At 46.5% G+C, this 25,611-nt stretch overlaps 1 pseudogene; it reads left to right on the top strand.

Annotated features, from left to right (window-relative positions):
• Window positions 1–683: 683 nt before the first annotated feature.
• LOC139250470 (general transcription factor II-I repeat domain-containing protein 2B-like) lies at window positions 684–1,331 on the top strand (annotated as a pseudogene).
• The last annotated feature ends 24,280 nt before the right edge of the window (window positions 1,332–25,611 follow it).

Below are 25,611 nucleotides of genomic sequence, written 5' to 3'. Positions count from 1 at the left end.
GAGCGATTCGGAACCGCTCATATAAGGTCAGAAGGGAAAGCTGACCCCCTGAAAACCAGCCCTTACAGTGGGCACTTGTATATACCACTCAGGGACAGTTTGATAAGAGTCGACACATCAATGTAACTTCACTGATAGAATTAGACCCAGCGAGGATTTTGTAGGAGGTTCACTGCACTTGGCCTTCTCGGCGAGCCGTACCCCGGTCGGAGGAGAGGACTTCGGACTTCGGACTTCAAAACCTGTATAAATTGTCCTTGAAACCTCTTGTACTTCCGAGGTTTTAGGGTGAACCTTTCCATGCATTGCTCGTAATAAAACTGGTAAACCTGAGGATTTGTTTGTTTACTTCCGTGGTGGTTATACAGTGGGAGCTGGGCGAGGTGTGGATTAACTATATCAGTTAGTCCACCCCGAGGGAGAGAGGCCCCTTTTACCCCAACACCCCTTATACTGAAACATTCTACACTCCACCCCAACCGGAGTCATGTGATCTCCTGGGAGAGGCAAAAACCAGATAAAAACCCAGGCCAATTTTGGGAGAAAAAATTTGGGAAAATTCCTCTCCGACCCATCCAGGCGATCGACACTAGTCCAGGAGATCACCCTGGCCGTATTCTATTCCCTGCAGTACTTACCATTATATGTCAAAATTAGGAGTGGAGTGGAAAAAAATGGCAAGTATGGCCACTGATAGAAGGCCAAATCTGACAGATAAACATGTTGCGTTACTGACAAGAATTGAAGACCAAGTCATAGAAACGAATCCAGAACAGAAAATTATTTTTCTACTTTGCATTATTCATCAAGCGGTCCTCTATAAAGGAGTTTTAAAACTAAGCAATATCGTAGACACAGTTATGAAAGTGGTCAACTACATTTGAGCATGAGGATTAAGCCACAGGCAATTTGTAATTCTGCTTGAGAAACCTGAATCCGAGCTCAATGATGTTCTGTATCAAACCAACGTAAGCTGGCTTCGTTTGGGTAAAACTTTGAAAAGAGTGTGGTAAGTTAGAACCGGGATTGGTTTGTTTTTGAAAATGAAAAAACAAGATTTGCATTTTCCACAGTTGAACGAAGCAGATTGTCTCTCTAGTTTTGCATTCGCTGTTGATATCATGGGCCACATAAATGAACTGAATTTAAGACTGCAAGGGAAGGAGCTTTTTGCTCATGATTTGCATTGCAGTGTCAAGTCCTTTTGCCCCGTCAGATAGAAAGCAAACAGATCAGCTTTTCCAACTTTGCAACAGATTACTGTTTGGGATGAAAAGCTGAAAAAGTACACGTCGTCACTGCTCTACTTGCATGCTGAATTTTCCAGCTGATTCCAGGATTTTAGAATGGTAGAAAATGACCTGTATTGCCGCCATTCACATTTGATGTTGACAACATTTCATACGGCTTCCAACTCGAGCTTATCGACCTGCAATGTGATGCATAGTCTTAGGATAAGGGGTAGGCCATTTAGGAGTGAGATGAGGAGAAACTTCTTCACTCAGAGAGTTGTGAACCTGTGGAATTCCCTGCTGCATAGAGTTGTTGATGCCAGTTCATTGGATATATTCAAGAGGGAGTTAGATGTGGCCCTTACGGCTAAAGAGATCAAGGGGTATGGAGAGAAAGCAGGACAGGGGTACTGAGGGAATGATCAGCCATGATCTTATTGAATGGCGGTGCAGGCTCGAAGGGCCGAATGGCCTACTCCCGCACCTATTTTCTATGTTTCTATGTTTCTATCTGCTCCGTCCAACAAAAGGTCATCCAGTCTAATCCCAATTACCAGCTCTCGGTCTGTAATCCTGCAGGTTACTGCACTTTAAGTGCCCATCCAACCATCTCTTAAATGTGGTGAGGCTTTCTGCATCCACCACTCTTCCAGGCAGCGAGTTCCAGATCCCCACAACCCTCTGCGTAAAGAAGCCCCCCTCAAATCCCCTCTAAACCTTCCACCAACCACCGTAAAACTATGCCCCCTTGTAATAGACCCCTCCACTAATGGAAATAGACTCTTACTATCCACTGTGTCAGGCCATCAATATTTTGTACACCTCGATGAGGTCCCCTCTCAACCTCCTCTGTTCCAATGAGAACAAACATAGAAACATAGAAAATAGGTGCAGGAGTAGTCCATTCGGCCCTTCGAGCATGCACCACCATTCAATAAGATCATGGCTGATCATGCAACTTCAGTACCCCATTCCAGCTGACTCTAAATACCCCTTGATCCCTTCAGCCGTAAGGGCCACATCTAACTCCCTCTTGAATAGATCCAATGACCTGGCATCAAAGCTCTCTGCGGCAGGGAATTCCACAGGTTAACAACTCTCTGAGTGAAGAAGTTTCTCCCCATCTCAGTCCTAAATGGCTTACCCCTTATCCTTAGACGATGTCCCCTGGTTCTGGACTTCCCCAACATCGGGAACATTCTTCCTGCATCTAACGTGTCCAATCCCGTCAGAACTTTACATGTTTCTATGAGATCCCATAGAAATATAGTAACATAGAAAATAGGTGCAGGAGTAGGCCATTCGGTCCTTCATAGAAACATAGAAAATAGGTGCAGGAGCAGTCCATTCAGCCCTTCTAGCCTGCACCGCCATTCAACGAGTTCATGGCTGAACATGAAACTTCAGTACCCCCCTCCTGCTTTCTCGCCATACCTCTTGATCCCCCGAGTAGTAAGGACTTCATCTAACTCCCTTTTGAATATATTTAGTGAATTGGCCTCAACTACTTTCTGTGGCAGAGAATTCCACAGGTTAATTGGAGATAGTCAAGAGGGAGTTAGATTCAATAAGATCATGGCTGATGATTCTTCTAAATTCTAGTGAATATAAGCCTAGTTGATCCAGTCTTTCTTCATATGACAGTCCTGCCATCCTAGAATCAGTCTGGTGAACCTTCGCTGCACTCCCTCAATAGCAAGAATGTCCTTCCTCAGATTAGGAGACCAAAACTGAACACAATATTCCAGGTGAGGCCTCACCAAGGCATTGTACAACTGTAGTAAGACCTCCCTGCTCCTATACTCAAATCCGCTCGCGATTAAGGCCAACATACCATTTGCCTTCTTCACCGCCTGCTGTACCTGCATGCCAACTTTCAATGACTGATGTACCATGACACCCAGGTCTCGTTGCACCTCCCCTTTTCCTAATCTGCTGCCATTCAGATAATATTCTGCCTTCATGTTTTCGCCACCAAAGTGGATAACCTCACATTTATCCACATTATACTGCATTTGCCATGTATTTGCCCACTCACCTAACCTGTCCAAGTCACCCTGCAGCCTCTTAGCATCCTCCTCACAGCTCACACTGCCACCCAACTTAGTGTCATCTGCAAACTTGGAGATATTACACTCAATTCCTTCATCTAAATCATTAATGTATATTGTAAATAGCTGGGGTCCCAGCACTGAGCCCTGCGGCACTCCACTAGTCACTGCCTGCCATTCTGAAAAGGACCAATTTATTCCTACTCTTTGCATCATGTCTGCCAAACAGTTCTCTATCCATGACAATACATTACCTCCAACACCATGTGCCTTAATTTTGCACACCAATCTCTTGTGTGGGACCTTGTCAAAAGCCTTTTGAAAGTCCAAATACACCACATCCACTGGTCTCCCTTGTACATACCAACAGTTACATCATCAAAAAATTTGAGAAGATTTGTCAAGCAAGTTTTCCCTTTCATAATTACATGCTGACTTGGACCGATCCTGCCACTGCTTTCCAAATGCGTTGCTATTACATCTTTAATAATTGATTCCAACATTTTCCCCACTACTGATGTCAGGCTAACCGGTCTATAATTCCCTGTTTTCTCGCTCCCTCTTTTTTTAAAAAGCAGGGATACATTAGCTACCCTCCAGTCCATGGGAACTGATTCAGAGTCTATAGAATGTTGGAAAATGACCACCAATGCATCCACTATTTCTAAGGCTATTTCCTTAAGTACGCAGCCTATCCAATCTGTCCTCATAACTAAGATTCTCCATTCCAGGCAGCATCCTAGTAAATTCCCTTTGCAACCTCTCTAGTGCAATCACATCCTTCCTATAATAGGCGACCAGGACTGGACGCAGTACTCCAGCTGTGACTGAACCAAAGTATTATACAATTTAAGCATAACCTGCCTGCTCTTATATTCTATGCCTCGCCCAATAAAGGCAAGCATTCCGTATGCCTTCTTAACCACCTTATCCACCTGGCCTGCTACTTTCAGGGATCTGTGGACAAACACTCCAAAGTCCCTTTGTTCATCTACACTATTAAGTGGCCTACCGCTTAATGTGTATATCCTTTCCTTATTAGCCCTCCCAAAGTGCATCACCTCACACTTCTCTGAATTAAATTCCATTTGCCACTGCTCTGCCCACCTGACCCGTAGATTGATATCCTCCTGCAGGCCATGACTTTCCTCGTCATTATCACCCATAAACATGCTGACTTACCCCACACCGGGTCTGAAAGTGTACAATGTCCTATTATACCGTTCACACCCCGAGCCTGCTGAAATGACAAGTGAACACATCCATGACCATTGGCCTTGAAGCCCATTCCTCCTGAATGTCACAGCATTACCTGAAGAGCCTGATGGCTGTGGCCCAAATGCCTGGAGGACACTGTGCCCCAAGACCACCATCTCTCATTCAGATACTGCGACAAAGGAGAACTGTGGTAACATTACTGGCCGAGTGATAGACATCAAGAATGTTCAACTGGAGACATATCTTCATCAGTTGAGCCTTCTGGATGACTATCTCTCAGTCTCAGTGTGGATGGTGACCAGTATGCCCACTAGTAGATAGTTCCTCTGATGGTCAAACATAGAAACATAGAAACATAGAAATTTACAGCACAGATGTAGGCCATTTCGGCCCATCGTGTCCACGCCGGCCGACAAAGAGCCACACGGCTCTCGGTCAGCAGCTCTGAAGGTTATATATAAACCTATGAATAATGTCAGAAAGGCAAAGAGCACCCAGCCCAACCAGTCCGCCTCACACAACTGTGACACCCCTGAAAGGGATAAATTGTAAAAGTTGCTAAAAGGTGGTCAGAATTATGATGAAGGTCGTGAACTTATCAGTATCAGGAGGGTCTGTATAATTGCCTATGTGTGTAACACTCGCTTATGTCGGGATAGCACAAATGTACAATGCAATAAACTGAATCCGTAACCTCTGCAATACTTAAACAGTAAAATCAGCAGTTGTTGATCAGAGTCCCTGAGGAAGAGATAAGGAAGCCAGTTTAGGCGCCTATTATACTGCGGCAAAGGGCAAGTGATGGACCAACACCACAGAAGGTGGGCAATTGTATATGCCACTCAGGGACAGTTTGATAAGAGTCGACACATCAATGTAACTTCGCTGATAGAATTAGACCCAGCGAGGATTTTGTTGGAGGGTGCTCCTCTCCAAAAGCTGTATAAATTGTACTTGAAACCTCTTGTACTTCCGAGGTTTTAGGGTGAACCTTCCCGTGCATTGCTGGTAATAAAACTGGTAAACCTGAGGTTTTGTTTGTTAACTTCCGTGGTGGTTATACAGTGGGAGCTGGGCGAGGTGTGGATTAACTATATCAGTTAGTCCACCCCGAGGGAGAGAGGCCCCTTTTACCCCAACACCCCTTATACTGAAACATTCTACACTCCACCCCAACCGGAGCCATGTGATCTCCTGGGAGAGGCAAAAAAGCAGCTAAAAAACAGGCCAATTTCGGGAGAGAAAATCTGGTAAAATTCGTCTCCGGCCCATCCAGGCGATCGACACTAGTCCAGGAGATCACCCTGGCCGTATTCTATTGCCTGCAGTACTTACCATTATATCTGCACCGTCCAACAAAAGGTCATCCAGTCTAATCCCAATGACCAGTTCTAGGTCTGTAACCCTGCAGGTTACTACACTTTAAGTGCCCATCCAACCATCTCTTAAAAGTGGTGAGGGTTTCTGCATCCACCACTCTTCCAGGCAGCGAGTTCCTCTGTGTAAAGAAGCCCCCCCCTCAAATCCCCTCTAAACCTTCCACCAGCCACCTTAAAGCTATACCCCATCGAAATAGACCCCTTCACCAATGGAAATATACCCTTACTATCCACTATGTCCAGGCACCTCAATATTTTGTACACCTCGATGAGGTCTCCTCTCAATCTCCTCTGTTCAAATGAGAACAAACCCAGCCTATCCAATCTGTCCTCATAACTAATATTCTACATTCCAGGCAACATCCCAGTAAATCTCCTCTGCACCCTCTCTTGTGCAATCACGTCCTTCCTATAATACGGCGACCAGAACTGCACGCAGTACTCCAGCTGTGGCCGAACCAAAGTATTATACAATTTAAGCATAACCTGCCTGCTCTTATATTCTATACCTCGGCCAATAAAGGCAAGCATTCCGTATGCCTTCTTAACCACCTTATCCACCTGGCCTGCTACTTTCAGGGATCTGTGGACAAGCACTCCAAGATTCCTTTGTTCATCTACACTATTAAGTGGCCGACCGCTTAATGTGTATACACTTTCCTTATTATCCCTCCCAAAGTGCATCACCTCACACTTCTCTGAAATAAATTCCATTTGCCACTGCTCTGCCCACCTGACCAGTAGATTGATATCCTCCTGCAGCCCAAGACTTTCCTCGTCATTATCACCCATAGACATGCTGACTTACCCCACACCGGGTCTGAAAGTGTACAGTGTCCTATTATACCGTTCACACCCCGAGCCTGCTGAAATGACAAGTGAACACATCCATGACCACTGGCCTTGTAGACCATTCCTCCTGAATGTCACAGCATTACCTGAAGAGCCTGATGGCTGTGGCCCAAATGCCTGGAGGACACTGTGCCCCAAGACCACCATCTCTCGTTCAGATCCTGCGACAAAGGAGAACTGTGGCAACATTACTGGCCGAGTGATAGACATCAAGAATGTTCAACTGGAGACATATCTTCATCAGTTGAGCCTTCTGGATGACTATCTCTCAGTCTCAGTGTGGATGGTGACCAGTATGTCCACTAGTAGATAGTTCCTCTGATGGACAAACATGGAAACATAGAAACAGAGAAATTTACAGTGCAGAGGGAGGCCATTTCGTGTCTGCCCCGGCCGACAAAGAGCCACACGGCCCTCGGTCAGCAGCCCTGAAGGTTACATATAAACCTATGAACAATGACGGAAAGGCAAAGAGCACCCAGCCCAACCAGTCCGCCTCACACAACTGTGACACCCCTGTAAGGGATAAATTGTAAAAGTTGCTAATAGGTGGTCAGAATTATGCTATAGGTAGTGAACTTGGAACATAAACATAAGAACATAAGAATTAGGAACAGGAGTAGGCCATCTAGCCCCTCGAGCCTGCTCCGTCATTCAACAAGATCATGGCTGATCTGGCCGTGGACTCAGCTCCACTTACCCGCCCGCTCCCCATAACCCTTAATTCCCTTATTGGTTAAAAATCTATCTATCTGTGACTTGAATACATTCAATGAGCTAGCCTCAACTGCTTCCTTGGGCAGAGAATTCCACAGATTCACAACCCTCTGGGAGAAGAAATTCCTTCTCAACTCAGCTTTAAATTGGCTCCCCCGTATTTTGAGGCTGTGCCCCCTAGTTCTATTCTCCCCGACCAGTAGAAACAACCTCTCTGCCTCTATCTTGTCGATCCCTTTCATGATTTTAAATGTTTCAATAAGATCACCCCTCATCCTTTTGAACTCCAACGAGTAAAACCCAGTCCACTCAATCTATCATCATAAGGTAACCCCCTCATCTCCGGAATCAGCCGAGTGAATCGTCTCTGTACCCCCTCCAAAGCTAGTATATTCTTCCTTAAGAAAGGTGAACATAACTGCACGCAGTACTCCAGGTGCAGCCTCACCAATACCCTGTACAGTTTCAGCAGGATCTCCCTGCTTTTTTACTCCATCCCTCTCGCAATGAAGGCCAACATTCCATTCACCTTCCTGATCACCTGCTGCACCTGCAAACTAACTTTTTGGGATTCATGCACAATGATCCCCAGGTCCCTCTGTACCGCAGCATGTTGTAATTTCTCCCCATTCAAATAATATTCCCTTTTACTGTTTTTTTTTCCAAGGTGGATGACCTCACACTTTCCGACATTGTATTCCATCTGCCAAACCTTAGCCCATTCGCTTAACCTATCCAAATCACTTTGCAGCCTCTCTGTGTCCTCTACACAAACCGCTTTCCCACTAATCTTTGTGTCATCTGCAAATTTTGTGACACGACACTCTGTCCCCTCTTCCAGGTCATCTGTGTATATTGTAAACAGTTGTGGTCCCAGCACCAATCCCTGTGGCACACCACTAACCACCAATTTCCAACCCGAAAAGGACACATTTATCCAGACTCTCTGCTTTCTGTAAGCCAGCCAATTCTCTATCCATGCTACCTTTATCTTCTGCAGTAACCTTCTGTGTGGCACCTTATCGAATGCCTTTTGGAAATCTAAATACACCACATCCATCGGTACACCTCTATCCACCATGCTCGTTATATCCTCAAAGAATTCCAGTAAATTAGTTGAACATGATTTCCCCTTCATGAATCCATGTTGCGTCTGCTTGATTGCACTATTCCTATCTAGATGTCCCGCTATTTATTCCTTAATGATAGCTTCAAGCATTTTCCCCACTGCAGATGTTAAACTGACCGGCCTGTAGTTACCTGCCTTTTGTCTGCCCCCTTTTTTAAACAGTATCAGTATCAGGAGGGTCTGTATAATTGCCTATGTATGTAACACCAGCTTATATCGGGATAGCACAAATGTATAATGCAATAAACTGAATCCGTAACCTCTGTCATACCTAAACAGTAAAATCAGCAGTTGTTGATCAGAAGTCCCTGAGGAAGAGATAAGGAAGCCAGTTTAGGGGCCTATTATACTGCGGCAAAGGGCAAGTGATGGACCAACACCACAGAAGGTGGGTAATTGTATATACCACTCAGAGACAGTTTGATAAGAGTCGACACATCAATGTAACTTCGCTGATAGAATTAGACCCAGCGAGGATTTTGTCGGAGGGTGATCCTCTCCAAAACCTGTATAAATTGTACTTGAAACCTCTTGTACTTCCGAGGTTTTAGGCTGAACCTTCCCGTGCATTGCTGGTAATAAAACCGGTAAACCTGAGGTTTTGTTTGTTTACTTCCGTGGTGGTTATACAGTGGGAGCTGGACGAGGTGTGGATTAACTATATCAGTTAGTCCACCCCGAGGGAGAGAGGCCCCTTTTACCCCAACACCCCTAATACTGAAACATTCTAAACTCCACCCCAACCGGAGTCATGTGATCTCCTGGGAGAGGCAAAAATCAGATAAAAACCCAGGCCAATTTAGGGAGAAAAATTCTGGGAAAATTCCTCTCCGACCCTTCCAGGCAATTGACACGAGTCAAGGAGATCACCCTGGCCGTATTCTATTCCCTGCAGTACTTACCATTATATCTGCTCCGTCCAACAAAAGGTCATCCAGTCTAATCCCAATGACCAGCTCTGGATCTGTAACCCTGCAGGTTACTGCACTTTAAGTGCCCATCCAACCTTCTCTTAAAAGTGGTGAGGGTTTCTGCATCCACCACTCTTCCAGGCAGCGAGTTCCAGATCCCCACAACCCTCTGCGTAAAGAAGCCCCCCTTAAATCCCCTCTAAACCTTCCACCAACCACCTTAAAACTATGCCCCCTCATAATAGACCCCTCCACCAATGGAAATAGACCCTTACTATCCACTATGTCCAGGTCCTGCAATATATTGTACACCTCGATGAGGTCTCCTCTCAACCTCCTCTGTTCCAATGAGAACAAACCCAGCCTATCCAATCAGTCCTCATAACTAAGATTCTCTATTCCAGGCAGCATCCCAGTAAATCTCCTCTGCACCCTCTCGAGTGCAATCACATCCTTCCTATAATACGGCAACCAGAACTGCAAGCAGTACTCCAGCTGTGGCCTAACCAAAGTATTATACAATTTAAGCATAACCTCCCTGCTCTTATATTCTATGCCTCAGCCAATAAAGGCAAGCATTCCGTATGCCTTCTGAACCACCTTATCCACCTGGCCTGCTACTTTCAGGGATTTGTGGACAAGCACTCCAAGGTCCCATTGTTCATCTGCACGATTAATTGGCCCACCGCTTAATGTGTATACCCTTTCCTTATTAGCCCTCCCAAAGTGCATCACCTCACACTTAACATAGAAACATAGAAACATAGAAAACAGGTGCAGGAGCAGGCCATTCAGCCCTTCTAGCCTGCACCGCCATTCAATGAGTTCATGGCTGAACATGCAACTTCAGTACCCATTCCTGCTTTCTCGCCATACCCCTTGATCCCCCGAGTAGTAAGGACTTCATCTAACTCCCTTTTGAATATATTTAGTGAATTGGCCTCAACTACTTTCTGTGGTAGAGAATTCCACAAGTTCACCACTCTCTGGGTGAAGAAGTTTCTTCTCATCTCGGTCCTAAATGACTTACCCCTTATCCTCAGACTGTGACCCCTGGTTCTGTACTTCCCCAACATTGGGAACATTCTTCCTGCATCTAACCTGTCTAAACCCGTCAGAATTTTAAACGTTTCTATGAGGTCCCCTCTCATTCTTCTTAACTCCAGTGAATACAAGCCCAGTTGATCCAGTCTTTCTTGATAGGTCAGTCCCGCCATCCCGGGAATCAGTCTGGTGAATCTTCGCTGCACTCCCTCAATAGCAAGAATGTCCTTCCTCAAGTTAGGAGACCAAAACTGTACACAATACTCCAGGTGTGGCCTCACCAAGGCCCTGTCCAACTGCAGCAACACCTCCCAGCCCCTGTATTCAAATCCGCTCGCTATGAAGGCCAACATGCCATTTGCTTTCTTAACCGCCTGCTGTACCTGCATGCTAACCTTCAATGACTGATGTACCATGACACCCAGTTCTTGTTGCACCTTCCCTTTTCCTAATCTGTCACCATTCAGATAATAATCTGTCTCTCTGTTTTTACCACCAAAGTGGATAACCTCACATTTATCCACATTATACTTCATCTGCCATGCATTTGCCCACTCACCTTACCTATCCAAGTCACTCTGCAGCCTCATAGCATCCTCCTCGCAGCTCACACTGCCACCCAACTTAGTGTCATCCGCAAATTTGGAGATACTGCATTTGATCCCCTCGTCTAAATCATTAATGTACAATGTAAACAGCTGGGGCCCCAGCACAGAACCTTGCGGCACCCCACTAGTCACTGCCTGCCATTCTGAAAAGTCCCCGTTTACTCCTACTCTTTGCTTCCTGTTTGACAACCAGTTCTCAATCCACGTCAGCACACTACCCCCAATCCCATGTGCTTTAACTTTGCACATTAATCTCTTGTGTGGGACCTTGTCGAAAGCCTTCTGAAAGTCCAAATATACCACATTAACTGGTTCTCCCTTGTCCACTCTACTTGAAACATCCTCAAAAAATTCCAGAATTTTTGTCAAGCATGATTTCCCTTGCACAAATCCATGCGGACTTGGACCTATCATGTCACCATTTTCCAGATGCACTGCTGTGACATCCTCAATAATTGATTCCATCATTTTACTCACTACTGAGGTCAGGCTGACCTTTCTATAATTCCCTGTTTTCTCTCTCCCTCCTTTTTTCAAAAGTGGGGTTACATTGGCTACCCTCCACTCCATAGGAACTGATCCAGAGTCAATGGAATGTTGGAAAATGACTGTCAATGCAGCCGCTATTTCCAAGGCCACCTCCTTAAGTACTCTGGGATGCAGTCCATCAGGCCCTGGGGATTTATCGGCCTTCAATCCCATCAATTTCCCCAAACACAATTTCCCGACTAATAAAGATTTCCCTCAGTTCCTCCTCCTTACTAGACCCTCTGACCCCTTTTATATCCGGAAGGTTGTTTGTATCCTCCTTAGTGAATACCGAACCAAAGTACTTGTTCAATTGGTCTGCCATTTCTTTGTTCCCCGTTATGACTTCCCCTGATTCTGACTGCAGGGGACGTACGTTTGTCTTTACGAACCTTTTTCTCTTTACATACCTATAGAAACTTTTGCAATCCGCCTTAATGTTCCCTGCAAGCTTCTTCTCATACTCCATTTTCCCTGCCCTAATCAAACCCTTTGTCCTCCTCTGCTGAGTTCTAAATTTCTCCCAGTCACCAGGTTCGCTGCTATTTCTGGCCAATTTGTATGCCACTTCCTTGGCTTTAATACTATCCCTGATTTCCCTAGATAGCCACGGTTGAGCCACCTTCCCTTTTTTATTTTTACGCCAGACAGGAATGTACAATTGTTGTAATTCATCCATGCGGTCTCTAAATGTCTGCCATTGCCCATCCGCAGTCAACCCCTTCAGCATCATTCGCCAATCTATCCTAGCCAATTCACGCCTCATACCTTCAAAGTTACCCTTCTTTAAGTTCTGGACCATGGTCTCTGAATTTACTGTTTCATTCTCCATCCTCATGCAGAATTCCACCATATTATGGTCACTCTTCCCCAAGGGGCCTCGCACAATGAGATTGCTAACTAATCCTCTCTCATTACACAACACCCAGTCTAAGATGGCCTCCCCCCTAGTTGGTTCCTCAACATATTGTTCTAGAAAACCATCCCTTATGCACTCCAGGAAATCCTCCTCCACCGTATTGCTTCCAGTTTGGCTAGCCCAATCTATGTGCATATTAAAGTCACCCATTATAACTGCTACACCTTTATTGCCACTGCTCTCCCCACCTGACCAGTAGATTGAGATCCTCCTACAGCCCATGACTTTCCTCGTCATTATCACCCATAGACATACTGACTTACCCCACACCGGGTCTGAAAGTGTACAATATCCTATTATACCGTTCACACCCCGAGCCTGCTGAAATGACAAGTGAACACATCCATGACCACTGGCCTTGAAACCCATTCCTCCTGAATGTCACAGCATTATCTGAAGAGCCTAATGGCTGTGGCCCAAATGCTTGGAGGACACTGTGCCCCAAGACCACCATCTCTCGTTCAGATCCTGCGACAAAGGAGAACTGTGGTAACATTACTGGCCGAGTGATAGACATCAAGAATGTTCAACTGGAGACATATCTTCATCAGTTGACCTTCTGGATGACTATCTCTCAGTCTCAGTGTGGATGGTGACCAGTATGCCCACTAGTAGATAGTTCCTCTGATGGTCAAACATAGAAACATAGAAACAGAGAAATTTACAGCGCAGAAGGAGGCCATTTCGGCCCATCGTGTCTGCGCCGGCCAACAAAGAGCCACACGGCCCTCGGTCAGCAGCCCTGAAGGTTACATATAAACCTATGAACAATGTCAGAAAGGCAAAGAGCACCCAGCCCAACCAGTCCGCCTCACACAACTGTGACACCCCTGTAAGAGATAAATTGTAAAAGTTGCAAATAGATGGTCAGAATTATGCTGAAGGTAGTGAACTTATCAGTATCAGGAGGGTCTGTATAATTGCCTATGTATGTAACACTAGCTTATGTCGGTATAGCACAAATGTATAACGCAATAAACTGAATCCGTAACCTCTGCAATACTTAAACAGTAAAATCAGCAGTTGTTGATCAGAGTCCCTGAGGAAGAGATTAGGAAGCCAGTTTAGGGGCCTATTATACTGCAGCAAAGGGCAAGTGATGGACCAACACCACAGAAGGTGGTGCAGAATTTACCAATATCTTGCAAAGATTCCAGGTACCTTTCCCCTACAGAGGAGAAGAATCCCTTTCTGGGCTTTTAAAATGAGTTTAAAGGGGCAGACGAAGCCTGCGGGGGATAAAAGGGGACGCATTCATGGAGACCCCCCCAGTGTTTGGACTCAGAGGAAAGGGAATTCAAAATGGACCGAAATTACAGAAGCTTGAGATCCCCATAACATCTATGGGAAGGAGCAGATCAATTTTAAGATTCTACAACATTTTGGCTGTGAAAAAGAGTTACCGAATACAGGAGGTGGGGCCAACCTCTGAAGCAAATTTGTGTATTAAGGACCCCAGGCTATTCACCCTCTCAGAGATAATCGAATTACCCAATCAAGCACAATGGAAATCATGGTCAGAAACTGGACAATCCTAAAACAATGCAAACCCAGTGATAGCACATTCTCACACCCTAATCGAGTTACTGCTGACAAAGGAGACATTGGAAAATCAATGGACAGAACAGTTTAAACAGAGCCCAAGAGATTTGATGGGAGATAACGGAGCCTTTTTTGGGGGGATATATCTATCCCCAGCTTTACAAGGAAAGACTCGAACAGAACACAGATGCGAACAGAACACAGACAGCCACAAGCAGTCGGAGTGAAGAACTGAAGTCGTGAAGGAACCTACAAGAAATCGTCAAGGACCGACTGAGCACGAGGCCCACGAAATGGAAGGTTGTTAGCAACCAAATTGACAAACCCGGGCCACCACAACCAGCGAAACGACCAACCAAAACCAACTTAGCAAAAACCGAAGAATCGACATTTATTTCCACTCTACAATCTGAACGGCCAACGGGTGAGAAATTACCAAAAGGGACTAACTAAAACTATTCCTAACCAAAGAAAGTGGGTACTTACCTCATACATCCAAAACGCAACTTAGCGCATCAACGGACACACCCCAACCGAAGACTACGCAGTCCGAAGTCCTCTCCTCCGACCGGGGAACGGCTCGCCTAGAAGGCCAAGTGCAGTGAACCCCGAAACCGTGAGTCACCGGCAACTGTCTAAAGGGATTGGTGAGCATAGCCCCTGAACCCCCAGAGCTATAACTTAGTTAGTTAGGGGAATTGGGAGGAGGGAGGCTGGGATAACTTGTGTAAATGTATCTGCATTCTCCTTTTTACCCCATTTAGAGTTTAAGCTGTATTCTTTTCCCCACAGGCTATAATTTGACATTTTATTCAATGTGTTGTACCCCTCAGTGTGTATTGGTCTGTGTGTGTTGGTAAAGGTGTGCCTTTAACTTCTTTTTAAACACAATAAAACCATACCTGCTTCCGACCTTGAAACCGATTGTCTGTCCAAGTCTGTCACAGTCGCTTCATAATTCCAGTGTCTAGAACCAAGGGTGTGGGAGCGATTCAGAACCGCTCAAATAAAGTCAGAAGGGAAAGCTGATCCCCTAAAAACCACCCCTTACAGTGGGCACTTGTATATACCACTCAGAGACAGTTTGATAAGAGTCGACACATCAATGTAACTTCGCTGATAGAATTAGACCCAGCGAGGATTTTGTAGGAGGGTGCTCCTCTCCAAAACCTGTATAAATTGTACTTGAAACCTCTTGTACGTCCGAGGTTTTAGGCTAAACCTTCCCGTGCATTGCTGGTAATAAAACCGGTAATCCTGAGGATTTGTTCGTTAACTTCCGTGGTGGTTATACAGTGGGAGCTGGGCGAGGTGTGGATTAACTATATCAGTTAGTCCACCCCGAGGGAGAGAGGCCCCTTTTACCCCAACACCCCTAATACTGAAAATATCTAAACTCCACCCCAACCGGAGTCATGTGATCTCCTGGGAGAGGCAAAAACCAGATAAAAACCCAGGCAATTTCGTGAGAAAAAATCTGGGAAAATTCCTCTCCGACCCATCCAGGCGATCGACACAAGTCCAGGAGATCTCCCTGGCCGTATTCTATTCCCTGCAGTACTTACCATTATATCTGCTCCGTCCAACAAAAGGTCATCCAGTCTAATCCCAATTACCAGCACTAGGTCCGTAACCCTGCAGGTTACTGCACTTTAAGTGACCATCCAACCATCTCTTAAAAGTGGTGAGGGTTTCTGCATCCACCACTCTTCCAGGCAGCGAGTTCCAGATCCCCGCAACCCTCTGTGTAAAGAAGCCCCACTCAAATCCCCTCTAAACCTTCCACCAACCATCTTAAAACTATACCCCCTCGTAATAGACCCATCTACCAATGGAAATAGACCCTTACTATCCACTATGTCCAGGCCCCTCAATATTTTGTACACCTCGATGAGGTCTCCTCTCAATCTCCTCTGTTCCAATGAGGACAAACCCAGCCTATCCAATCTGTCCTCATTGCTAAGATTCTCCATTCCAGGCAACATCCCAGTAAATCTCCTCTGCACCCTCTCTAGTGCAATCACATCCTTCCTATAATACAGCGACCAGAACTGCACGCAGTACTCCAGCTGTGAACGAACCAAAGTATTATACAATTTAAGCATAACCTCCCTGCTCTTATATTCTATGCCTCAGCCAATAAAGGCAAGCATTCCGTAGGCCTTCTTAACCACCTTATCCCCTGCCTGCTACTTTCAGGGATCTGTGGACAAGCACTCAAAGATCCCTTCATTCATCTACACTATTAAGTGACCTACCGCTTAATGTGTATACCCTTTCCTTATTATCCCTCCCAAAGTGCATCACCTCATACTTCTCTGAATTAAATTCCATTTGCCACTGCTCTGCCAACCAGACCAGTAGATTGCTATCCTCCTGCAGGCCATGACTTTCCTCGTCATTATCACCCATAGACATGCTGACTTACCCCACACCGGGTCTGAAAGTGTACAATGTCCTATTATACCGTTCACACCCCGAGCCTGCTGAAATGCCAAGTGAACACATCCATGACCACTGGCCTTGTAGCCCATTCCTCCTGAATGTCACAGCATTACCTGAAGAGCCTGATGTCTGTGGCCCAAATGCCTGGAGGACACTGTGCCCCAAGACCACCATCTCTCATTCAGATACTGCGACAAAGGAGAACTGTGGTAACATTACTGGCCGAGTGATAGACATCAAGAATGCTCAACTGGAGACATATCTTCATCAGTTGAGACTTCTGGATGACTATCTCGCAGTCTCAGTGTGGATGGTGACCGGTATGTCCACTAGTAGATAGTTCCTCTGATGGTCAAACAGAGAAACAGAGAAACATAGAAATTTACAGCACAGAAGGAGGCCATTTCGGCCCATCGTGTCCACGCCGGCCGACAAAGAGCCACGCGGCCCTCGGTCAGCAGCCCTGAAGGTTACATATAAACCTATGAACAATGACAGAAAGGCAAAGAGCACCCAGCCCAACCAGTCCGCCTCACACAACTGTGACACCCCTGTAAGGGATAAATTGTAAAAGTTGCAAATAGATGGTCAGAATTATGCTGAAGGTAGTGAACTTATCAGTATCAGGAGGGTCTGTATAATTGCCTATGTGTGTAACACTAGCTTATGTAGGTATAGCACAAATGTACAATGCAATAAACTGAATCCGTAATCTCTGCAATACTTAAACAGTAAAATCAGCAGTTGTTGATCAGAGTCCCTGAGGAAGAGATAAGGAAGCCAGTTTAGGGGCCTATTATACTGCGGCAAAGGGCAAGTGATGGACCAACACCACAGAAGGTGGTGCAGAATTTACCAATATCTGGCAAAGATTCCAGGTACCTTTCCCCTACAGAGGAGAAGAATCCCTTTCTGGGCTTTTAAAATGAGTTTAAAGGGACAGACGAAGCCTGAGGGGGATAAAAGGGGACGCATTCATGGAGACCCCCCCCCAGTGTTTGGACTCATAGGAAAGGGAATTCAAAATGGACCGAAATTACAGAAGCTTGAGATCCCCATAACATCTATGGGAAGGAGCATATCAATTTTAAGATTCTACAACATTTTGGCTGCGAAAAAGAGTTACCGAATACAGGAGGTGGGGCCAACCTCTGAACAAATTTGTGTATTAAGGACCCCAGGCTATTATCCCTCTCAGAGATAATCGAATTACCCAATCAAGCACAATGGAAATCATGGTCAGAAACTGGACAATCCTAAAACAATGCAAACCCAGTGAGAGCACATTCTCACACCCTAATCGAGTTACTGCAGACAAAGGAGACATTGGAAAATCAATGGACAGAACAGTTCAAACAGAGCCCAAGAGATTTTATGGGGGATAACGGAGCCTTTTATTGGGGGATATATCTATCCCCCAGTTTTACAAGGAAAGACTCGAACAGAACACAGACGCGAACAGAACATAGACAGACACAAGCAGTCGGAGTGAAGAACTGAAGTCGTGAAGGAACCTACAAGAAATCGTCAAGGACCGACTGAGCACGAGGCCCACGAAATGGAAGGTTGTTAGCAACCAAATTGACAAACCCGGGCCACCACAACCAGCGAAACGACCAACCAAAACCAACTTAGCAAAAACCGAAGAATCGACATTTATTTCCACTCTACAATCTGAACGGCCAACGGGTGAGAAATTACCAAAAGGGACTAACTAAAACTATTCCTAACCAAAGAAAGTGGGTACTTACCCCATACATCCAAAACGCAACTTCGCGCATCAACGGACACACCCCAACCGAAGAATACGCAGTCCGAAGTCCTCTCCTCCGACCGGGGTACGGCTCGCCTAGAAGGCCAAGTGCAGTGAACCCCGAAACCGTGATTCACCGGCAACTGTCTAAAGGGATTGGTGAGCATGGCCCCTGAACCCACAGAGCTATAACTTCGTTAGTTAGGGGAATTGGGAGGGGGGAGGCTGGGATAACTTGTGTAAATGTATCTGCATTCTCCTCTTTACGCCATTTAGAGTTTAAGCTGTATTCTTTTCCCCACAGGCTGTAATTTGACAATTTATTCAATGTGTTGTACCCCTCAGTGTGTATTGGTCTGTGTGTGTTATTAAAGGTGTGCCTTTTACTTCTTTTTAAACACAATAAAGCCATACCTGCTTCCTACCTTGAAAGCGATTGTCTGTCCAAGTCTGTCACAGTCCCTTCATAATTCCAGTGTCTAGAAACAAGGGTGTGGGAGCGATTAGGAACCGCTCATATAAGGTCAGAAGGGAAAGCTGACCCCCTGAAAACCACCCCTTACAGTGGGCACTTGTATATACCACTCAGAGACAGTTTGATAAGAGTCGACACATCAATGTAAAATCACTGATAGAATTAGACCCAGCGAGGATTTTGTAGGAGGGTGCTCCTCTCCAAAACCTGTATAAATTGTACTTGAAACCTCTTCCGAGGTTTTAGGATGAACCTTCCCGTGCATTGCTGGTAATAAAACCGGTAAACCTGAGGATTTGTTTGTTTACTTCCGTGGTGGTTATACAGTGGGAGCTGGACGAGGTGTGGATTAACTATATCAGTTAGTCCACCCCGAGGGAGAGAGGCCCCTTTTACCCCAACACCCCTCATACTGAAAATATCTAAACTCCACCCCAACCGGAGCCATGTGATCTCCTGGGAGAGGCAAAAACCAGATAAAAACCCAGGCCAATTTCGGGAGAGAAAATCTGGGAAAATTCCTCTCCAACACATCCAGGCGATCGACACTAGTCCAGGAGATCTCCCTGGCCGTATTCTATTCCCTGCAGTACTTACCATTATAGCTGCGCTGTCCAACAAAAGATCATTAAGTCTAATCCCAATTACCAGCACTTTAAGTGCCCATCCAACCATCTCTTAAAAGTGGTGAGGGTTTCTGTAAAGTGTACAATGTCCTATTATACCGTTCACACCCTGAGCCTGCTGAAATGACAAGTGAACACATCCATGACCACTGGCCTTGTAGCCCATTCCTCCTGAATGTCACAGCATTACCTGAAGAGCCTGATGGCTGTGGCCCAAATGCCTGGAGGACACTGTGCCCCAAGACCACCATCTCTCGTTCAGATCCTTGACAAAGGAGAACTGTGGCAACATTACTGGCCAAGTGATAGACATCAAGAATGTTCAACTGGAGACATATCTTCATCAGTTGAGCCTTCTGGGTGACTATCTCTCAGTCTCAGTGTGGATGGTGACCAGTATGTCCACTAGTAGATAGTTCCTCTGATGGTCAAACATAGAAACATAGAAACATAGAAATTTACAGCACAGAAGGAGGCCATTCCGGCCCATCGTGTCCTCACCGGCCGACAAAGAGCCACACGGCTCTCGGTCAGCAGCCATGAAGGTTACATATAAACCTATGAACAATGACGGAAAGGCAAAGAGCACCCAGCCCAACCAGTCCGCCTCACACAACTGTGACACCCCTTATACTGAAACATTCTACACTCCACCCCAACCGGAATCATGTGATCTCCTGGGAGAGGCAAAACCAAGATAAAAACCCAGGCCAATTTAGGGAGAAAAAATCTGGGAAAATTCCTCTCCAACCCATCCAGGCGATCGACACTAGTCCAGGAGATCACACCCTGGCCGTATTCTATTCCCTGCAGTACTTACCATTATATCTGCACCGTCCAACAAAAGGTCATCCAGTCTAATCCCAATTACCAGCTCTGGGTCCGTAACCCTGCAGCTTACTGCACTTTATGTGCTCATCCAACCATCTCTTAAAAGTGGTGAGGGTTTCTTCATCCACCACTCTTCCAGGCAGCGAGTTCCAGATCTCCACAACCCTCTGCGTAAAGAACCCCCCCTCAAATCCCCTCTAAACCTTCCACCAACCACCTTAAAACTATGCTCCCTCATAATAGATCTCTGCACCAATGGAAATAGACCCTTACTATCCACTATGTCCAGGCCCCTCAATATATTGTACAGCTCGATGAGGTCTCCTCTCAATCTCCTCTGTTCCAATGAGAACAAACCCAGCCTATCCAATCTGTCCTCATAACTAAGATTCTCCATTCCAGGCAACATCCAAGTAAATCTCCTCTGCACCCTCTCTAGTGCAATCACATCCTTCCTATAATACGGCGACCAGAACTGCATGCAAGTACTCCAGCTGTGGCCTAACCAGAGTATTATACAATTTAAGCATAACCTCCCTGCTCTTATATTCTATGCCTCGGCCAATAAAGGCAAGCATTCCGTATGCCTTCTTAACCACCTTATCCACCTGGCCTGATACTTTCAGGGATCTGTGGACAAGCACTCCAAGGTCCCTTTGTTCAGCTACACTATTAAGTGGCCTACTGCTTAATGTGTATACATACCCTTTCCTTATTAGCATTCACAAAATGCATCACCTCACACTTCTCTGACTTAAATTCCATTTGCCACTGCTCTGCCCACCTGACCAGTAGATTGATATCCTCCTGCAGCCCATGACTTTCCTCTTCATTATCAACCACACGGCCAATTTTAGTTTTGTCTCCCGATATTCAAATCTAAATTGTTGATATATACCACAAAAAGCAAGGGCCCCAGTACTGGGCCCTGTGGAACCCCACTGGAAACATCCTTCCAGTCACATTGTAAACCAAGCCACATTGTGAAAAACAAGCTGTTAATGCAGAGGATACTCACCATTTCTGGTCTGAACCCAAGTGCCCTGAGTAATTCACTTCCACAGGGAAGTACTGGAAGTGACCCACCCACCCAGCCCTGTGGTGGGCTATCAGTGGTCACTTGGGGAGGTGGAGCTGGACAGGGTATCGAAGGTCACTTGTTGCAAGCTCTCTGTATTCCAGGTCCTATCCTGGAATGATGGGCTAGCATGGTACAAAGGACATTGCGGTCCGGATAGAGCCTTGTAAAGGCTTATGGAGGTAAATGATTACATAGGATTACATGGGACACACGGCCCAGAAACAGGCCGTTCGGCCCAGCCAGCCAATGCCGGTGCTGCTCCAGCCACTCATCTAACTATCAGCAGAACCCTCTATTCCCTTCTCCCCCATAGGCTTGTCTAGCCTCCCCTTATATACATCGATACTATTCACTTCAACCACTCCCTGGGGTAGTGAGCTCCACATTCTCACCACGCTCTGGGTAAAGATGTTCAGGTACTGCAGGTACCCGTTGGTCTGAGGGCTTCTTTGGTGAGCAAGTGGAGGAGCTGCTGTATAACGTCTCTACCTTTCAATTCTACCCCTCTAGAAATAAACCCGAGTGTTTGGTCTGTATTGTGGTACCTTATCGACTGGTCGCTAGTTCCCTGGACATGTTCGATCTCCCTTAAACACAGGAATGGATTGCTGGTGGTGCTACATTATCTGGAGGAGGAAGGTCCAGAAACAATCACCTTTACATTTCCCGGGCGTACGTCTCCCACATTCTGGTGGTTTCCATACGGCCGGTGGGGTGCTGGAGGATGAGCGGCTCTGGGATTGGTTCCATCAATTCTGAACATTCTGTGACAGCAGCTCCTCCACTTGCTCACCAAAGAAGCACCAAATACTAAAGGTCACCTGCAGAACCTGAAAGTGCCCCACGTTGTATGGCCAAGCTCATTGGCAAGGCAAGAGCCACTGGATGCTGGGCCCTGCTCCGATATTGAGGGCCCCCACACAGCTTGTTGCTGCAGTAGATGCTCTCTGAAGGTGGTCCTCACTCTGTGACAGGCAGTGCTCCCTCACTCACCTGCGGGGCATTAGGCCGCTGGTCAGTAAAGCCAGTCCCAATGTATCTGGTGGCAGGGAGTTCGGGACAAGCGCTAAACCCTGCAGGAAGGGCCGCCAGACCCCGAATGTGGGTAGACCAGGACTAGTTTCACTGGGCAGTAACCTTCCTTCTGAAGCCTTCACCACTGAAGTTCACCAGATGCCAATAACCTGCAAGGTGAGAAAGCAGGCTGGCGGGGGGGCACTGTGGATACTGTCTACCTTGGCCTTAACTGGAGTGCACCAAACTGTCCAGGAAATTGGTAGGATGAATACAGCTATAGCCTGAGGCCTTTGCAAGAGCCCAAGTAAAAACTAAAGCCCCCGCGCTCCCGCCCTCCCCCAAGTGAAGGGACCTCCAGATCCCACAGTTTCAGACTCACTCACCCTCGTGTTAAATACAAGAAAAAGCCTAAATACCTGGAGATTGTGGTCCGACTCAGGCTCCCAGCTTGGCTTCCGAAGGTGGGATGGCTCTGGGAAGCTGCCTCTGGCTGAAGAGACAGGGAAGGTTGATAGTGAGGGTCTGGGGACCAGAGATGAGGGCCTCACGATCAGCCTTCCTGCCAGTTCAGCCCGAGGAAGCTACCTGGAGGCTTCCTGTCTTCGGAAGCGATTAGTTACAGGCTCATGAATACAAAGGCCGATTGAGTTCGACCCTCCAGACATGAGCCCCCGCCTCGTGGGGGAGGTGACACTGAGGGACACATATCCTCCCTTGGAGTGAGAGCCCTTGGAACCTCGATGCTCCACAGGAATTGGGAGAGATCCTGGCACCAGCAGTCACGGACTCCTCCGAGCCAGCTGGTGCCAGGGGAGGGCTCCCTCTGAATTCTGGGCAGTCTCGGGGCAACAACCGGAACGTCCATGCTTGAGACTTTCCTGTTAAGTCCCGAGGTGGACCCCTGGCCGGCACTGGTTGGAGATGATGGCACAGACTGGGCTTTACCCAGTGCCAGTGCAGGTCACCCCAAGCAGTGCCGAACTGAGCCTGGAGTTGGAGCAGGGTTGGTGCTTGATGCCGATGCAGGGACATGAGGGCTCGATGGGTCTCTGGGGGAGGGGGGTTACTGGCCGGCAAATGAAACACAAATTGAAAGGTGTGGAATTGGGACTGAGAAATAGATGGGACACAGAGCGAGAACATCGGGAGAATTTCAGTTACACCGCCCCGCTCCTTCTGTGGTTCTCTGCTGGCATGGATCTGATTTCTGTCACGATGTGCTCTCTCTTGTGTGTCTGATCCACTTGTCTTTGTGGTTTTGTTACTCACAACTTTAGTCTGGAGGTACTTTGATGAAACCGCCCATTTTCTCTCTCATCCTGACACCAACCGTGTACCTCTAACAGAAGAAGAAATGACAGATGTGTTTTTAAATCACTGGATCACAACAAGACAACGACAGGTACTTTAGAGCGAGCCTTGTATAGTAAACCATTGAAGCTGTAAATGTTTAATGCAGATTCTGGGGGTAAAACTATCAACGTGTTTCTTTCCATGTAATGTTACTGGCCACAGATTCTGCTGCCACCTGAGTATTAAAGGTTGTGGAGTTGGGGAATGTACACCTTCTTCAGAATCCGAGAGATGGTCCAGAATGGCGGCAATGCCATCAGGTGAACCAGGATCACTGGGACAAGGAACTTCTCTGACAATCGGAGGGCTATTGGTGGCAGTACCTGAGCCAGCTGACCTGGGAGCAGGTCCTTGACAAGGACCCAAGGATTGGCAAGGTCAGAGGGCACCAGTAACAGCTGGGACAAGAGTTTCAAATCGACTCCTTGTCCCAGGGATTATCCCAGTTGATCAGAACAACGAGCGAGTACTGATCTGGTCTCAGTTCCAGGGTTTGAGCATTGATATCTGCATGGTCACTGCAGTGGGTTATACTGTTACACACTCTGACTTTCACAGGGAATTATACAAGCTGGAATAAACAAACCTTCTACAGCAACACCCTTCCGACTGTCAGCTGGTTAGTGATGATTCCATTGTTCACGCTCCCTTCACCAGGTCTTCTAGCCGGCCACATTCACCCCTAGAGAGATCAGCCAGTTAGTCACAGTCAGTACAGCTCCCTTTCCTTCACTGAAACTGCTTGTGCAGCCTCTCTGCCTCATGTTGTCCCTGTTTACAAACCTATCGTGATGTCAGTGATCACGTGATGCTCAGGGTAGGGTCAGGCTTGCCCTGTGATGTCACAGTTTGACCCATCCAGTGAAAGGGCCTCACCTTGATGCAATGGCCTTGGGCCTTAGACTGGATGTGCTGGAATACAATAACAGCTTTGCACTTGGTTATGACCCAGAGAGTCGGGTGTGTGGGCAATGGGCAGTGATGGGATTGTTTGCCTTCTCCGTGCCCCCTTCTCTCAGTGGGGCCCAGTTACATGTGTGACTGTTGCTCACCCTGCAGTCTGTCCCCAGCAATGCCCCGGGAGATCTACCAATGATAAGTAGTTGTCTACATTTACAGAACACGGAGTGAGCACCAAACTCAAGGGCTGGGAGCGTCTGGTCAGTGAGGGAGCTGAGAGTGGGACTCAGTAACCATCTGTGAGCAGGCTACAGGCTCCAGACTAACTATTAACAACATCAAAGAAGATCGAAAAACAACAAAATGAACTGTTCCAACAAGCTACTGTGCACCAGTATTACTGTATCTATTAAACTCATTATGTTGCTCATTCTGACTTTCAAAAATGATGATACAAGATCAATAGGTTAATACCAACCTTTCAAAGCTCACAACCTTCTCTCTAATCTGCTGGTTGATGATGTTATCATCGTGTTCTCTTCATAAAGCAAAGATGGTGAGATATTGTATCCGGCCACAGTCACTGCTAGAGAGATCAGCCAGTTAGTCCCAGTCAGTGCTTTCCTTCACTGAAACTGCTTGTGTCTCAGGTTGCCCCTGGGTCTGTTATATGTGTAATGCACTTATGAATGACTCCACGAGGCAATGTGTTGTACTCAAACTGTAGTGACCTTGGTCCTTTATACAGGTGACCCTAAGGTCTCCCACCACAGTGCCCTCTGGTGGACAGCCTCTGCCACAGGGGCAGGAAACCCCAGTCTCCACCAGTTGCACCCTCTAGTGGTGCTAGTATAATATATACACAGTGTAAACCTCATTGATAATACATCAGGTAACAAGTCTCCATCTTATGCAACTATACAGTGACTACACAGAGAGTATATCTATAGTCTGCATATATAACATCACTCTCCCCGAAGTCCTTTGTGTCGATTACCTG

Source organism: Pristiophorus japonicus, unplaced genomic scaffold (assembly GCF_044704955.1).
Source record: "Pristiophorus japonicus isolate sPriJap1 unplaced genomic scaffold, sPriJap1.hap1 HAP1_SCAFFOLD_380, whole genome shotgun sequence".
In the NCBI taxonomy this organism is placed as follows: Eukaryota; Metazoa; Chordata; class Chondrichthyes; family Pristiophoridae; genus Pristiophorus; species Pristiophorus japonicus.
The sequence above is the reverse complement of the archived record's forward strand: the minus strand, read 5'-3'. Positions and strand labels throughout refer to the sequence as shown.